We start from the raw sequence: 14,280 nt of genomic DNA, 5'->3' as shown, positions 1-14,280 counted from the left end.
TCAGTCATAGAAAGGGGAGGGATCATGTGGTCCCCGACGCCTTGTCCCGCATTCCCGAAGAGGAAGTCTGTGCTCTGGAGATCACTGAACCTGGCATTGACCTAGCATCTCCACATTTTGATGACGACGAGGAATATCAAGACTTGAAGAGACGTGTGAGGCAAGAAGAAGAGAAGTATCCTGATATAACTGTTATGGATAGGTTTGTGTACTTTCGTACAGAGCATTATTCAGGGGATGAGGCCCAAGAAAATCAGTCCTGGAAACTTTGGGTTCCATCAAAGCTTCAGGCTGACACCATCGCAAGGGCCCATGATGTACCCGTGGCTGCACACGGCGGAATGGCCAAAACCCTTGAATTGCTAAGACGGACATTTTATTGGCCTGGTATGGTACGTGATGTCCGCGACTATATTCGTAACTGCGAAACCTGTAAGACGACGAAAGCCCCGAACGTTGTGTTGAAGCCTCCAATGGGTAGTTTAGTCCAAACATCTCGTCCATTCCAGCGCCTCTATATTGACATTTTAGGTCCATATCCTAGAAGCAAGTCAGGACATATAGGGCTGTTGATCGTTTTGGATCATTTATCCAAGTTCCATTGGATTTGTCCCTTGCGCAAATTTACAGCCTCTGCCATCCAGGACTATCTGCAGAAACACATATTCCATGTCTATGGTGTCCCCGAAATTATAGTGAGTGACAACGGAAGTCAGTTCCGTTCGAACGAACTCAACGCCTTTTTTACGTTTTTTGGGATAAGGCATATTTACACCGCATTATACTCACCTCAATCGAATGCCTCTGAGCGTGTAAATCGTTCACTGATTGCAGGCATTCGAGCGTATCTTAAGAAAGATCACAAACAATGGGATCTGAACTTGACCGCCATTAGTTGTGCCCTACGTAACACTTTCCACCAGTCGATCAAATGTTCCCCCTATCACGCACTTTACGGGTTCGATATGGTTACCCACGCATCGTCGTACGAGCTGATGAGGAAGCTGAGTCTGTTGGACGAACCCAGTATGAAACTCCACCGGGATGACCAACTTCAGATTATCCGCCAAGATTTGCGCAGGCACATTAAGGAGGCCTACGAGAAGAATCAGGGTGCGTACAATCTTCGAACAAGACCCAGGGTGTTTGACGTTGGACAGACTGTATTCCGTCGAAATTTTGCTCAAAGCAATTTTGAGAAAAGTTTCAACGCAAAATTGTCTCCTGTGTTTATCAAGGCCAAGGTGAGGGAAAAGTTAGGCAACCACTATTACGTCTTGGAAGACGACGATGGTGGACATACAGGAACTTACCACGCTAAGGACATAAGGACCTGATCTGACGTCCTGGTTCCGTCTAATTCATTTCCAGGCTGTCATGAATTATCAGGTTTGTAGTGGACGTTTTCTCAGAACTTTCAATGACATAAGGAAATTAGCACACACATTTGCATGAATTTTATTTGCCACCGCACTTTTATTGCAAAAATTTCCATTTAACTTTTGGTGACATTGGCTGGACCTAAGTAATTCCACTTATTTGGTTGAATTCTGCTTCAATTTAGAATATTGGCATTCCATTTTATAATTTTAGCTTTATTTTCTCCTCTTAGAACCTGTGAATTATTATGGGTCATTAGTTTCCTTTTTAAACGAAGAGAAAATATACTTACCAACGTCAGGCCAACTTAATCTTTTCCGAAATGATAAATTTCTGTGTCCATTAGCTTCATATCCATAAGCCCTTTCCGTGGCACCCCTTTGAAAACAATTGAAATGGACAAATTTCAATAACGATCTAAAATAGACTTAAAACTCACCAGAACATACGGCGAACCTTCTATTTTTTTTTGTTGGTGTCAATTCTTTTTATTGCAATGTGTCCAGTTAGGCCTCATGACATTGTTTTTATTTTGTTCTGTTTTGATCACTGTCAATCCATTTTATTGACTCCCTTTGACGTCATTCAACTGGTTTGTACAGTACCCATAGTGGTGAGGTTCTTGTTGAGATTGCATTGCCAATTTCGATTTAAATTTTGATTGAATAATTATATATAATTCGGGTTAGATAAAACAAAATAATGACGTTTATCGTATTAAGAGGGCAATGATTTTAAAGGCGGCAGTGTAATTTACTATTTCTGCTATGAAGCAATTATATGAGAAATCGTACCAAAATTGGTAACAAAATATCGATTTCTGCATTTGGACAAAAGTCTAGCAGATTTGACATTTTATTTTCTACATGTCGCTTCCTACGCCAATATTAGGTAGGAATATCCCCAGCTGAACATTGCAACTTCCTTCTTGTTCTAACCTTCGAAGTGGAAAGACATTAAATTTCTTTGGAAATAATTAAAATTTTTCCTAGCCATCGGTCCATACCTAGAATTAAATTTTCCAGCGGTGAGTTTCATCATGAAATCTATTAATGTTTTTTCATTAATTTTAATTACAATAAAAACCTTCGATTGACAGGCAAAACGTGGTACATTTTTATCGGAAAGTACAAGCCTTTCAAACGCTGGGTTTTTGTGGATATACCACCAAATATTGCAGATAAAGGGCGATTTATTGAGCGTTCTTAGAGGAATTGACCCAATTGCGCTATTCGTTTCCTCTCCTGGCCAGATTTTCTTGGAATCCGCTCCAACTTGGCAGACCCTCGTCCCTGTAATTGAAGGCTGGGGACATTACACCCTGATAGCAGCTTTTTGCTGTAGCGACCCCATTATATGTCCAGAGGTGCCTTCCAAAGCTTACTGACAGCCTGGACGTTCCAGCGAACCAAGCAGATATTCAAGTACCAGCAAAAGTGCCCCCTTTGTGAAACAACCAACCCAAAGTGCTTTATTGGGATTTATGTGAAAACATTTACATTTGCTTAAACAAGATCGCTACATAAAATTTGTTCGCATTTAAAGAGAGATATGGGGTTTGCCCACAAAGCTCTTGTTAATTAACTAAAGAAATTGTGTTAAAATACTTTAAACTGAACCCTCATGATATTCGCAGTGCATGCAAATGAAACCAAGATTTTCATTTGCTTTGTCATATATTTTTTTTTGTTAAAATCTTTAAATTCCAATTTATATTTTTGTTATTGTTGCGTTTTGATTAAACAAGAAAAAAACATAAATCAATTTGTAGAGGTAACCAAATGTTTTGGTACGGTATACTTCCCCTACATGTATCCATGGATACCTATAAGATTCGATCGTAAAATCTTTTAAATTTTCTATCAAAGAAATTATAATGAAGTTCTAGTAGCGTATCAAAAAAAGCAAAACCAAATTTAATTCCTACTCTCACAGCTAGCTCTCTACAAGTCTCTCACTAAGAAGAGAAAACATCACCTGATCCAGTTTGTGTTTGGAGGCCTTCATCATGACCGGAGTAAGGGGGTAAGCAAAAACCACAAAAATAAAACTCTTTATTTTATTCTTTCTTTCAATTTTGTTTTGCTTTGCTCTCTTATTTACAGAGATTTTATAATGCGTGGGCGATTGCATTGATTTACATATTCATTTCTCTTGCTATAAAGAGCCAACTGGGTTTTTGTTGCTCTTGCTCTTGTAATGTGTTGAGTCTATTTATTTGATGTTTTTTTTTTTTTTTTCCCCACTGCAATGCAATCATCCAATGTCTTTATGATATCTCAGTGAGATTGTTTTTTTTCCTATTCGTTTGCCTACATACATTCATTCATAACTTTGAACCGTACCTTTTGATTGATAAATGTTAAATTAACCCGTGGTGGGTCATATTATTGAATTATGTATTTGAAAATTTTCTTATCTAAATTAAATTTATATCCATTTGCTTTGTCGTCATGAAAGATTTTCAAAGCGCAAACATTAAATTTATTTTTTTATATTGGCGAATACATTGGATAGGCATAATATTATTTTCTAAAATTTAAGTTAATCTATCAGTTTTTTTTCTGAATTTATTTTATATGGAATATGTCTTAAATAAAAAAAGTAATTATAATCAATTTATGATGAAATTCTAAATCTTCTAGACGTATTCTTGCAAAAAATGGGTTAGCTGATCTGGAGTGATCAGGTTACAGGGTTTCTACTTTGATGTTATAATGCCAGTAGAATATAGGTAGGCGTGGGTTCTGAGGCATATACTCTCAACATCATCGGAGAGTATACAACTAAATCAGGCAACGACTAATGTCAGTCACTTATATAATAAAATCTTGGTATTTTGTTTTGTGGGGTATTTTTTTATGTAATTTATCTTTCTGGTCCATTTTGGTTTTGATTTCATTTATTAAATAAACAGGGGAGTCTATAATAAGGATGTAATGAGAACATGGTTTGGGTATGAGAAGGACACGAACCCCCCACCCGACTGAAGCTAGGATATAAAAGGCTCCCATAGTCCTACCTCTTCCCAAGTCCCTGAATGCCACGATATTTTTTCAGAATATGCATTCTAATCGAATTTCGTTCGTGTACATTACAAAGACTTCTTTGCTGGAGCTTCTTCATCCATTCTGACAACATGACCTAGCCAACGCAGCCGTTGTGTTTTGATGCGTGTAACTATGCTATCGTCGTCATACAGCTCATACAGCTCGTGGTTCATACGTTGCCTATATTCTCCATTAACGCAAACTGGTCCATATATTTTACGAAGAATCTTTCTCTCAAATACTCCAAGCACTGCCTCATCTGCTTTCACAAGTACCCATGCTTCAGAACCATATAACAGCACGGGTAGTATCAGTGTGTTGTAAAGTGTAATCTTCGTCTGTCGAGTGGTGGCCTAGTTTCTAAACTGCTTACTTAGTCCAAAGTAGCATCTGTTTGCCAGTATTATTCTTCGCTTTATCTCAAAACTGCTGTCTTTCGTTTCGGTTACGGCGGTGCCGAGGTAGATAAAGTTACTGACTATCTCAAAGTTGTGGTTCCCAACTTTCTCCATGTTCCTTGTCTGCTCGGTTGTGCAAGGCTTTTTGGGAGTTGAAACCATCCATTTCGTCATATCTCCATTTACTGCCAGGCCCATTTTCACTGACTCTCTTTCGATTCTTCCAAAGGCTGCAGTTACTACTTCCGGTGACCGACCTATGATATCGATATCGTCGGCATAAGCGAGTAGCATGTGCTATCTTGTGATTAGTGTGCCATATCTATTCACATCTTCATCTCGTATAATCTTCTCAAGCAGTATATTAAAGAGATCACACGATACGCTGTCTCCTTGTCTGAAACCTCATTTGATATTAAATGGTTCGGAGAGATTCTTTCCTATTCTTACTGAGGAACGCGTATCAGCAAGTGTCATCCTGCAGAGTTTTATTAATTTTGCAGGGATACCAAACTCAGACATGGCTTGAAATACCTTTAGTAAAGGAGTATCGAAGGCTGCTTTGTAGTCAACAAAGAGATGGTAGGTGTTAATTTGTCGTTCTCGGGTCTTTTCCAGGATTTGGCGCAGTGTGAATATCTGGTCTAGGGTGGATTTACCTGGTCTAAAGCCGCATTGATAGGGCCCAATTATCTCATGGATTTAAGGTTTTAATCTTTCATACAGTACGCTCGAGAGTATCTTGTATGCGATGGGGCGGAGACTTATTTATCTGTAGTTGGCACATTCTTCTCTCCTTTCTTGTGTACGGGACATAGTATGCTGAGGTTTCAATCATCGGGTATGCGTTCTTCTAGTCAGATTGCGCAGATAAGCTGATGCCTTATCGACATATTCGTCTAAGACCCCATAATGTATATATATACTTGATCGTCTCGACGTTCTAAGTCGATCTAGCCATGTCCGTCCGTCCGTCTGTCGAAATCAGTTTAGCGGTCGAACGCGTAAAGCTAGCCGCTTGACAATTTGCACAGTTACTTAATATTAATGTAGATCGTTGGGGATTGCAAATGAGCCATATGGGCTCAGATTTGTATATAGCTCCCATATAAGTCGATCTCCCGATTTGTCTTCTTGAGTGCCTGGAAGCCGCAATTTTTGTACGATTTGGGGGAAATTTTGCACGTAGCGTTCTGCTGCGACTTCCAACAATTATGCTTAGTACCGTCCAAGTCGTACTATAACCTGATATAGCTCCTGTATAAACTAATCTCGCGGTTCGACCTCTTGAGCTCCGATTTAGCTGACATTTTGAGTGTAGTGTTCTGTAATGATTTCCAACAACTGTGCCAAGTGCGGGCCGAATCGGTCTATAATCTGAAATAGCTCTCATGCAAACCTGTCTGTCGATCATCATTGTTCGGTTCCTAAAAGCTTTTATTTTTGCTGGTTTGACAGAATTTTTGTATGTAGAATAAACTTAAGCCCAACTCAACTAAATTTATTTTGTGTAAATTTTTAGCAGAATCCATAGTTGTGGGTTCCTAAGATTCGGCCCGGCCGAACATAGCACTCTTTTTCTTGTTTTTATTAAATCTAATTAGTTAAGACACATTTATTACCGCGCAGTAGTAATTATTTAGTTATTTCATCATAAAGAAGATATGTAGGTAAGCTAAATAATGCGTGCAAGACTACCAAGCATGAGATCATAAGTTCAGTCCTCTGTTATTAAAATTTGTTTATGTTTAATAGTAGAGAAAGTAACAGAGAAAAACCCGAGAGCAGTAAAAGGAACGATAAGCAAAGCATATGCGGCGGGCTGGTAGATGGTTTTTGTCTTGCTTATGAACATATTGTTGTTTTTGTTATATGTTGGCTTGCAAAAAGTACCTTTCAACAACAAATTTTGGGTCGTGAATCTCTTCAATAAATTGTTGCAGGAAAATTAACAACTGTCGTATCTGTTTTTCGAACACAGTTGTTGATTTTGAAAATGATTTTTATCTCTGTGTTAAAAATGGTTCAGATCGGTCTATATTTGGATGTTGCTGTTATATACATATACCAATCTCCCGATTTAAATTCTTAGATCCATAAAAGTTGAATTTTTTATTCGATGAATGTGGTACTATGAGTTGTGTTAGACCCTTACATAGCCTTCTTGAATATGGTGGAGATCGGACCATATTTAGACATAGCTGCTATGGGTGCATAAATGATGCATTTTTCACTGTATTATGGCGAAAGGTGGTTAACATATGTATGTATATAAGAGGTGGTGGGTATCCAAAGTTCTGCCCAGCCGAACATAATGCCTTTGTAATTATTTTTCTTCTTTTTATACCCAACACAGAAAAATGGTGGTATATTCATTCTGTCATTCATGCAATACATCGATATATCCATTTCCGAACCTATAAAGTATATATTCTTGATCGCCGTAAAAATTTAAGGCGATCTAGCCATGTCCGTCCGTCTGTCTGTTGAAATCACGCTAGTCTTTAAAAATAGAGATATGAGCTAAGCAGGTTAAGTTCGAAGATGGGCTATATCGGACTATATCTTGATATAGCTCCCATATAGACCGATCCGTCGGTTTAGGATCTTATTCCCATAAAATCCACATTTATTATCCGTTTTTGGCCACTCGACATCGATCTTCAATTTGGCCCCGATCGGTCCAGATTTGGATAAAGCTGCCATGTAGACCGATCTCTTTAAGGTCTTTGGCCTATTTTTTGTCCGATGTCGACGAAATTTAAGACAGTGAGTTGTGTTAGACCCCATGACAGCTTTTTGGAATCGGTCATGATTTGGATATAGCTGCTATATAGACCAATCTCTTGATTTATTGCTTTGGGCTCATAAAGAGCGCATTTATTGCCCGATTTCGCCGAATTTTGGATAGTGAGTTATGCTAGGCCCTTCGACATCCCTTTTCAATTTGGCTTAGATCGGTCTAGATTTGGATATAGCTGCCATATCGACCGATCTCTCGATTTAGAGTCTTAGCCTCATAAAAGGCACCTTAGCGTACTTTCTCCCATACACAAGAAAGAAGACAACACAGTATGTTCCAACTACAGAGGAATGAATGAGTGCTTGCCGATCCAAGTTTAAGCTCAATGATACGGGACTTCCTTCTTTTAGCCGAGTCCGAGCGGCGTTACGCAGTGCGACACATCTTTGGGGAGAAGTTTTTACATAGCATAGTACCTCACAAATGTTCACAGTTTTATAGGGGGATAACCAACGCTGATAATTTTGCTAATGTTTTCGCCACGATACGAATCTACGCGTTCAGCGTCATAGGTGGATATGGTAACCTCTGAGAACTACAGCCTTAAGAAAATCAGTTGCTGTATTGGATATAGGTAGATATGGGCCAGATACATGTGTTATGAACAAAATGACGAAATTAGTTTAATAATGTGTAATAATTTGTCAAAATGTGTTTAATAATGATGGAGTCTAATTAAAGTAGACCATCTGACAAAGTGTGCAGACCCGTTCAGTTTGGGTAGGAGATAAACAATAAAACAACAACTATAAAGTGACCATACAAAAAAACTAATTAATTTTTCATCAAGCTAAAACATACTCACAATTTAAAAACAAGGCAATGGAAGTACAAATCATTGGACCTTTTATTTCGTGATTATAGCCAAATTCTAGCTAACAACCAAGTAAGTGAGCCAACATTAACTTAGTGTTTTTATGTGGTTTGTTAGTGGTGCTCATGGTTCCGTCTTACTTTTGAAAGCCATATGGAATTCGTGCTATGGTCGTTGGATTTTTGCTACTGTTCCACTGACTGGGTGTTCGTCTCAAGGTCAATGTGGAGTATTATAAGAATAACTAATGTGCGTTGTCGACACACCCCTTTGTGCTTTTTATACCTACCACCGTAAGATAGGGGGTATATTCATTTAGTCATACAGTTTGTGTATACATTTCGGATCGTCGTAAAATTCCAAGACGCTTTAACGATGTCCGTGTATATACCAATCTCCCGAAAAAGGGTCTAAAGCCCATAAAAGCTTTATTTTTAGCCGATTTCCCTGAAATTTGAAGCATTGAATAGTTTTACGCATCCTAATATAGAACCCAATTATGGTTCAGATCGGACTATATTTAGATATAGCTGCCATATAGTCCGATATGCTAATAATGGGACTGAAGCCCAAAGTTTTAATTATTACCCGATTTCGCTGAAAGTTGAAACAGTGAGTTTTACTGAGCCTCACGATATCCGACCTTAATATGGTTCAGATCGGTTTATAATTGGATAAATCTGCCAAAAAAAATATTTTGGTGGGTATCCAAAGTTCGACCCGGCCGAACCTAATGCCTTTTTACTTGTTCGTGAATAAAACTCAAAATCATTTATTGACGGCAAACATTTGACCACAGTTATAATTAGTCATTTATTATGGCGTGAGGTATAACAAATTATTGACCTGTTTAGAATGTTTGAAATGAACTTCCAAATTAAGCTTTCTGCTGTTGGATCATATTTAAACAAGCAATGAAAGGCAGAATTCGGCGGTGCCAACTATATAATACTCTACACCTATACTAGACACTGGGCTATACCACTATACGTTCTTTCTGAACTGATTTTTATGGGCTTAGGCCTTGCTTTTCTGATGAGTGATAAAACAATCGGCACCAAATTTAGTGCAAGTCTCTTCAAAAGTGTAACAACTACGGCTCTGTAAGTGTATATCGGGTGATGAATAATTATGGGAGCTTCATATTAATCGGAAGCGAAAAATTTCAACCGTTTCTAGATATTGATATGTGCCAATTTCGTTAGGATCGGTTGAAATTACCACATTATTGCCATATTACCTTAAATACGACGAACACATTTACAAATCTGAACCGATTTCGATCAAAATCCGTATAGTGGAAGGCATAGTCCGTTTAAAATAGACAGGCAGGCGGATAGAGCTAAATCGAATCAGAAAGTGATTCTGAATCGATCGGTACACTTATCAATGGGTCTGTCTTTCTTCCTTTTGATTATTACAAATTGTTAATAGCAACATCTTCTCCTAATCTGAAAACGGTTGAAATGGTTTTGCACAGGTAGGTTCATTCTATCGTCGTGGGTAATTTAGGATTTAAACAAGTAAAAAGGCGTTAAGTTCGGCCGGGCCGAACTTTTGATACACACCACCTCGGGTATACATGTAATCCACTTTCGACATAATCCGGTGAAATGCATGATTAATGCCCCCATAGCAGCTGTATCGGAATATGGTCCGATTTGCACCAAATTCGGCACGGACATTGAGAGGTCTGGATTTGGATTTGGCTCATCTTGAAACACCCATACAATCGACTGCTGTTTACCTTCGGCCTCATACGCGTAAATCCACGATTCATCACCTGTCACGATGTCATAGACGTGTATCGAAGCAACGCTATCGTATTTGAGCCTTTCTTTCGACCAATCGATACATGCCTTTTTTTTGAGTGATTGACAAATTGTGTGGGATTCAACGCGAACAAATTTTTTTGACGGTCATATTTTCAAGCAGTATTGAATGTATGCTGGTCCCACTGGTATACGGATCTCTTTTGTTAACAAAATCTTTTAGTTTATTAACTGTTGTGTGGGCACTATGTAAAAAATCCAATTCATTTTTTCAACCGTGATTGTATTTTTTATACCCACTACCATGGAATAGGGGTATACTACCATAAATCCCGATCTCACGATTTGACATCTTTAGTTCCTGGAAGCCGCAATTTTCGTCCGATTTAGTTACAATCTTGCACATAGGGTTCTGTTATGACTTCCAATTATGTACGCCAAGTACGGTTCAAATCGGGCTATAACCTGCTATAGCTCCCACCAGGGCCGTAGCCAGGATTTTAGTTTTGGGGGCCCACCTAACATTTTTTTAAAATCGAAAATTTTTCAATATTCACAGTAACAATTCTTCTGTTACTGTGAAATTGGTAAAGACAGCTAAATTTTCTTTTTTATACCCTCCACCATAAGAGGGGGGGTATACTAATTTCGTCATTCTGATTGTAACTACTCGAAATATTCGTCTGAGACCCCATAAAGTATATATATTCTTGATCGTCGTGAAATTTTATGTCGATCTAGCCATGTCCGTCCGTCTGTCCGTCCGTCCGTCTGCCTGTCGAAAGCACGCTAACTTCCGAAGGAGTAAAGCTAGCCGCTTTAAATTTTGCACAAATACTTCTTATTAGTGTAGGTCAGTTTGTATTGTAAATGGGCCATATCGGTCCATGTTTTGATATAGCTGCCATATAAACCGATCTTGGGTCTTGACTTCTTGAGCCTTTAGAGTGCGCAATTCGTATCCGATTGGGATGAAATTTTGCATGACGTGTTTTATTATGATATCCAACAACTGTGCCAAATATGGTTCAAATCGGTCCATAACCTGATATATCTGTCATATAAACCGATCTTGGGTCTTGACTTCTTGAGCCTCTAGAGGTCGCAATTCTTATCCAATTTGAATGAATTTTGGCACTACGTGTTTTGTTATGATATCCAATAACTGTGCCAAGTATGGTTCAAATCGGTTCATAACCTGATATTGCTGCCATATAAACCGATCTGGGGACTTGACTTCTTGAGCCTCTAGAGTGCGCAAATCGGTCCACACCCGGATATAGCTGCCATATAAACCGTTCTTGGGTCTTGACTTCTTGAGCCTCTGGAGGGCGCAATTCTTATCCAATTTGAATGAATTTTGGCACGGAATTTTGGCACGACGTGTTTTGTTACGATATCCAACAACTGTGCCAAGTATGGTTCAAATCGGTCCATAACCTGATATATCTGTCATATAAACCGATCTTGGGTCTTGACTTCTTGAGCCTCTAGAGGTCGCAATTCTTATCCAATTTGAATGAATTTTGGCACTACGTGTTTTGTTATGATATCCAATAACTGTGCCAAGTATGGTTCAAATCGGTTCATAACCTGATATTGCTGCCATATAAACCGATCTGGGGACTTGACTTCTTGAGCCTCTAGAGTGCGCAAATCGGTCCATAACCGTATATAGCTGCCATATAAACCGTTCTTGGGTCTTGACTTCTTGAGCCTCTGGAGGGCGCAATTCTTATCCAATTTGAATGAATTTTGGCACGTAGTATTTTGTTACGATATCCAACAACTGTGCCAAATATGGTTCAAATCGGTCCATAACCTGATATAGCGGCCATATAAACCGATCTTGGGTCTTGACTTCATGAGCCTCTAGAGTGCGCAATTCTTATCCGATTGGAATGGAATTGTGCACGACGTGTTTTGTTATGATATCCAACAACTGTGCCAAGTATGGTTCAAATCGGTCCATAACCTGATATAGCTGTCATATAAACAGATCTGGGGATTTGACTTCTTGAGCTTCTAGAGCTTTCCGATTTGGATGAAATTTTGCATGACGTTTTTTAGTTTTACTTTCAACAATTGTGTCAAATAAGGTTCAAATCGGTTCATAACCTGATATAGCTGCCATATAAACCGATCTGGGATCTTGACTTCGTCCCTAGAGGACGCAATTATTATCCGATATGCCTGAAGTTTTGTGCGACGGATCCTCTCATGACCATCAACAAACGTGTTTATTATGTTCTGAATCGGTCTATAGCCCGATACAGATCCCATATAAATCGTTCTCTCTATTTTACTTCGTGAGCCCCAAATCTTATACGAATTGGCTGAAATTTTACACAGGTCATCAACATATCATTTAATTGTGGTCCGAACCGGACCATATCTTGATATCGTTTAAATAGCAGAGCAACTCTTTTCTTATATCCTTTTTAGCCTAAGAAGAGATGCCGGGAAAAGAACTCGACATATGCGATCCAGGGTATATAAGATTCGGCCCGGCCGAACTTAGCACGCTTTTACTTGTTTTTCATAATTCTTTTTGTTGTCTATGCGTTCAAGATCAGTTATTTTTGGCTGGCATTTACCACAGGGGTAAAAAGAAGTTTAAAGAAATTTTGTCTTTAAAAAATAATTTCGAGGAGGTCCGGCCCGTGCTGAAGTTTTGTCAATAGAGAATGTTTCATGAAAATTTAGTCTTTAGGAAATTATTTAAATTTGTCTAGAAAACATTTTATTACATTTTTGTTTTTACTTAAAATTTAATAACAATTTTGTCCTTAAGAAAAATAATTTTAAGGCGGCCCTGGCCTCAGCAACATGTTGTCTTTGTAGAATATTATAAATATGAAATTCTGTAATTTTAAATTTAATTTAAATATTTTTCTTTATACAAAATCATTTTTGGGAGTCTCGGGCCCGAGGCCCCCTCCCCCTGTCTACGTCCCTGGCTACCATAAAAACCGGTCTCTCGATTCTCATTGTTCGGCTCCTAGAAGTTTTAAGTTTTGCTGGTTTGACAGAAGTTTGGTTTGTGAAGTAAAATTATGGCCTTCAACTAACTTTATTTTGCACAACTTTTCGGCCCGGCCGAAATTAACACTTTTACTTGTTTACTACTGTCAATGAGGCTTCAACCCGAAGTCATTAAAAGAGCCATATTATGTTCAGGTAAATGGAATATTAGCACAGGGCTTGGGCTGTACATCGTTCACTTGGGTATTAACTTTACGTCTCACAGAATATTCATCGGCATGGGCATCTCTGCAATTTGTATAAAGAGGAATTTTCTGTTGGTCAATATTAAGATGCCTAATTTATACATGGATATTTAAATATTCCAATACAATAGGCTTAATATTAATGTGCATAAATATATACTTTACCTTCACCTTCACCTTCTCGATTTTTCTGTTTAGCTCTTTTCCAATTCACACTATAAATTAATTTTATTAAAAATTATCGAGTTTTATGAAGTGGTAAAAATATTTCTATGTGCTATATGTTTTTTTTGCCAAATTTTATTTTTGTATAGCCACGTTAATAGCTATCTTCTATTGAATTACATTAGGAATGCACAAAACGAAAATATGATTGCGGATTGGGAGAGAGGCAAGAAATATATATTTGGCCCGTTTGCAATTTCACTGCATGTATGTTCAGTTAAAAATTTTTTAAACATTAGTCTTTTAAACAATTACATGTTATGATTCAATGGCAAATAGAATTTCAATGTCTATTATTATCAACGCAATTAATCACTTTGTTAAAAGTATTTTTATAAATTAAAACCATTTTCTGTGGTGATGGCAGCCATGTAAAAACTTCTCCCCATGGAGATGTCGTCCTGCGGCACGCCGTTCGGACTCGGCTATAAAAAAAAGGCACTCATTGATATGTGAGAAGTTTGCCTCTGTTCCTTAATGGAATGTTCATGGGCAAATTTTCATTTGCAACAGATTGGATTTATGACAATCTGTATAATTCGATTAAAGCGGTTATCAACTCCATTAACCAATTTATTTTTCAAAACAAAATATTTGACTGCCTTTAT

At 38.1% G+C, this 14,280-nt stretch overlaps 1 protein-coding gene and 1 long non-coding RNA gene across 2 annotated transcripts in view; both read right to left on the bottom strand.

Annotated features, from left to right (window-relative positions):
- The window catches only part of LOC106095205 (uncharacterized), a 69,692-nt gene that overhangs the window by 14,585 nt on the left and 40,827 nt on the right, over positions 1-14,280 (bottom strand). The window lies entirely within an intron of this gene.
- On the bottom strand, positions 1,453-2,226 carry LOC131998575 (uncharacterized). The gene is made up of 3 exons (XR_009398810.1): positions 1,820-2,226; positions 1,673-1,758; positions 1,453-1,615 (listed from the first exon to the last, which is right to left on the bottom strand). It is a non-coding gene; the product is annotated as an uncharacterized LOC131998575 (long non-coding RNA).

This window comes from Stomoxys calcitrans, chromosome 1 (assembly GCF_963082655.1).
Source record: "Stomoxys calcitrans chromosome 1, idStoCalc2.1, whole genome shotgun sequence".
NCBI classification, from domain to species: domain Eukaryota; kingdom Metazoa; phylum Arthropoda; class Insecta; order Diptera; family Muscidae; genus Stomoxys; species Stomoxys calcitrans.
The sequence above is the reverse complement of the archived record's forward strand: the minus strand, read 5'-3'. Positions and strand labels throughout refer to the sequence as shown.